The sequence below is a fragment of the Microtus oregoni genome, unplaced genomic scaffold (assembly GCF_018167655.1).
Source record: "Microtus oregoni isolate MIOR12 unplaced genomic scaffold, Mior012 000050F_002, whole genome shotgun sequence".
Lineage (NCBI taxonomy): Eukaryota > Metazoa > Chordata > Mammalia > Rodentia > Cricetidae > Microtus > Microtus oregoni.
Window position 1 is genome coordinate 567,745 of NW_024543226.1, and position 4,391 is coordinate 572,135.

At 40.0% G+C, this 4,391-nt stretch overlaps 1 pseudogene; it reads left to right on the top strand.

The window, feature by feature from the left end:
* Positions 1 to 258: 258 nt before the first annotated feature.
* Positions 259 to 799, top strand: LOC121436730 (annotated as a pseudogene).
* The last annotated feature ends 3,592 nt before the right edge of the window (positions 800 to 4,391 follow it).

Consider the following 4,391-nt stretch of genomic DNA (forward strand, 5'->3'; position numbering starts at 1 on the left):
ACTCTAATCTCCAGTCTGAGCAGTGAAAAAACATTTCTCCCTAAGAGGAAATCCACTTTTGAGAAATGGTTGACAAAGAACGTATCAGTTAAGCCTACTACAATAAGGCCTCCAAAAGACCAGAAGCTAAGCTAAGGGAATTCCCATATCAAAAAGATCAAGCAAGTTGAATGTCAAATAAAATGGCTGAAATAGGCAGTGGCTGTAATGGGTGATGGACTGGTCAGGGGAGTAGCTCAGTGGTCGTAGGCCACCAGCTCTGAGCAGACCATGAAGGCAAGGGCCTTTTTGCTACCGAGTTTCAACCAGGATCAAGTTGGGAGGATGGCTGGGGAGACACTTGAGCTGATCTTGGAGCAGACACCCCAGGATGCGTCCACCAAGAAGCTGAGTGACAGTCTCAGTCGAATCAGAGATGAGTTAGACAGCAAGATGGAGATGCAGAGGATGATTGCTGCCGTGGATACAGACCCCAGACCTCCTCCCACCCCCCCCACCACACACACACACAGGTCTTCTGTGTGGCAACTGACATGTTTGCTGATGGCAACTTCAGTTGCTGCCCTTTTCTTCTTTGCTAGCAAGCTGATGCTTAAAGTCCCGTGTAAAGGGTCCAAGCTACTCAGAACCACCATGGGCTGACACTGGACTTCCTCCTAGATCGGCTGTCTGGCTCCAAAAACCAGGGTGGCTGGAATGGCCTCCTCTTGTACTTCGGTCCCCCACATGGCTGACAGTGGCAATTTTTGCATCTGGAATTCTCAATGCCTCACTCAGCATCTGGAAGAAGATAGGCTGAGGTCGTCCACTGCCTTGCACTGTGTCTTTTCTTCATACATTGTGGTATTTTTTTTCTGGGATGAATGGGGAGAGGGGATAGGCATTTTCTCATTTTTGTAATTATTGGTCTGGCTGGGTATTGTGGCCTGGGAAGGGAACAATAAACCTCAGGTCCACTCTGAAGTAAATAACTGAAATACATTTAAAATATCCATTGTAGAAATAGCATCAACCAATAAAGACAATAAGAAATGAACTAATTTAACTTCCTTTCAAGGACTTGTGGAAGGAAACTATTTCACTGTTTTTTAAAAAATATAAAACATTGCAAACGAATTTAGCATTCATGCTAGTCTTCCCATGCTAAATTACTTCATTATTACCAATGACTAGAGGAATTAATAGTAAAAGTTCAGCTAATGAGTAAATATAAATTACAGAATTGGAACATCAAGTATGACAAGTCACAGAGACAGATTTTTGTTTACATTGATGTACAGAGCAATCTAGAAACCTCAAAACAAAAATTATCTTTTGGCTGCTTCCACATAGAACTTTCATTTCTGGATAACATGAGGGTCTGGAGTCTTGACAGCAACCCTTTTATACTGGAACTCTTCCCCTTTCTACCAGACAGCTAGAAATCTCTGTAGGATGGGCTTGGTTCAAAGTGAACCCCCCCCTCCATTTCTAGTCACTTGTGTTCATGCTGCAGCTCATAATTCTGTCACAAGATGGCGCCAATAAACCCATTATCAGGGAAAAATACTGCCCTGTTTTAACTCTACATGACTGCAAGCAGGCGGACTATTTGTTTGCCAGGGCGGAAAAGAACCAGGGAGAAGTGGGCAAGAGAAGAGGGGAAGAGTAGTAAATAGCTGAATATAAGCAAGGTACAACGATACATAAGTATATCAACTAAATTCGTTATTTTATGTTTAAAAGAATAAATTGAAAAATATAAAGCAATATGTTGTACGTGCTTGTATGTCATACAAGGAGAAAAATACTTCAATTATGACCTAACTTATAACTTTACATAGAGAATGATTCTAGCCCTGTTCAAAAAATACCTTTAATGTGTGTAAACTCATTTCAGCAATCCATGGCATAAAATTTCAGGTAGCTCCATCTTCTTTTGGCAGTAGCATGTAGGAAGAAGGTATTCTTTAGTACGGTGCAGGTAGGAGGTGATGGAGAAAGGATGGGGGTGTCAAACATGAGGTCTTGGTAGCTGTGCCCATGATGTCGCAGAAAGAGGTTGAGTGAGAGGGGAGAGAAGGCAGCCTGAGAAGCCTGTACAAACAGGGGTGACTGTTGTGTGGTGATTTTCTTTCCCTCTGGTCATAGAAAGATGCCATCTTCGATTTTGTCTCGGTAGCCATGGCAACCAGAGCAGAACAATACATTGCTAGCCAGCCTTTTGGTGATGGTAATGGAGCTATTGGCATTCGCTAGGGAGGGTCTGGAGACCCTGGGCTGGGGATTCTAGGTATAATCCCTCTCCTAGTTGCAAGTTATCTTACAAGATACTAGAGCATTTAAGATAAATAAAAGGATGATTTAAAGCAGTTTTATGATGCAGCTTCGAGGACGTCACCATTCCCAACGGGGTGGGATTTTGCCTTGAAAGTAACCCCTAACCTGTGCTTTGTAAGAAAGTCTAGTGCACTCATTGGTCCCATTAAGCTTTACTTTGGTAAAATTGTTTCTCAAATCCTCATACCTAGGCTCCCGGGTAGTCCTTGCTACTGCAGGCGAGGCTCTGGCTCCGCCAGCAAAGTGCATTGTCAATTATTTCTAAGAAAATGTCAAGTGGACACCAAGGTCAACTTGGAGGGGTTTCTACTAGGCAAATCTGAAACAATTTGTGGATCAAAACATAGAATGATAATAATGGGATTATTCTTTAAAAATGGGAGTTTGAGTCACATTAATAAATTCATTGATAAGTATATTTTAAAAAAGAGAAAAGTGACAACATCACACTGATTATTCTAGAAGGGTTAGCAGTGTAGGAAATGTAAGTTTGACAGCTGTTTTAATGATAAGTGATTCAGGTAAGAATCCTAAATGGAGGCTCTAGTCTATCTGCGCCATAACTCACAGCACAGCAGTCCTTGTGTTACCATGGTAACCATGCTAGCCAGAAGAGATGGGAAAAACAACCACTCACCGCCCTAATCTTGTTTTTGTATGAGTTAGGAACCCATGCAAACTGGCATGATGCACAATAATTAACCTCATGTATTCCTATATCATCCCCCTTACACAGAAAACACAGCTGGAAGCTTCAGTAGTACATATATTAGCGTATACATAAAACCCCAGATGTTATCCCCCCTCCCTTGCCGTTTTCTCTCCTTCTCCTTCCCTTCTTCCCTTTCTCTCTTCCTCTCCCCCTCTCCAAGATCCCAGAAATTCATAAAGACAAATTGATGAAGGGTAAAAAAGGAACAACATACAATCAATACATTCATTCAATTCTGAAAGTATTTATTTTTAAAATTTAAAAATTCTTTTGGAAACTATTTTTTTTTCAGAACTATACAGATGGCTCTGCAATTAACCGCAACTAATACTCTTGCAGAGGACCTAAGTTTGATTTCCAGCATCCAAATCTGTTGGCTAACAACTGCCTCTGACTCCAGCTCCGGGGGGAGGGGGCTCGATGCTTCTGGCTTCTGTGTGCTCCTGCACTCACACACACACATAATTTAGCATTAATTGTTTAAAAGCAATTCTTTTTTTCAGAGACAATCTATTGGGTTGACTCTGACATTTTTCTTCTTTAATTACCATATATTGCCAAGAATCTAAAAGGCCAAAACAAAGCGCCTTTATTAATTACTTTTTCATTGGCAAGTACCCTGAGATTTTAACCGTAGGTGGTCTTCATTACTTCTGTCAAGCATTTGGTTGTTGAAATTAAATTAAAGGAAAATAGATCACAATTATAACTTAAAACTTACTAGGATAAGGATGTAGCCGAGAGATAAAGCACCCTGGATTTGATGCACAGTACCAGAAAAAAAAATACTGTTATTTACAATAGCACCAGAAAGTAGGAAATGGTTAGCAGTAGCCTGCCCACTGACATCTACATATCGCTAAACATTATAAAATATAAAATAAACGTTTTGTAGAAGACAGCACATCTGTCAGTCGCAAGAAAGCATTGTTAGGTTATCATTTCTCTTCCAGCCGTTCTATGGATGTAACATAACAGCCACAAAAATACTAGCAGACGTTTTCTTAAATAATATAAACCAACAGTCTAATTCCCAAGTTTGTATGCAAATGCAAATGCCTATACTATACAATAAATTTGAAAAAGATCAAGTCAGAGGAACAACACTGTCTGATTTCAGGAATCTCTATAAACATGACAAAATTAATTCTGGCTTCAAAGTGAAAAAGTAGATCAGAGGCAAAAAATAAAGAAGTGAAAAAGAAACAGACAATACATATTGGACCATTAATTTTTAGAAAATGGTGGAGGTAAATTAATGGGGAACAGGCAGGATAGTCTTTTCAGGAAATGATGTTGTAACAGCTGGATATTCATATCCCCAAATGCAAACTGAGACTTACATATTATTTCATATACA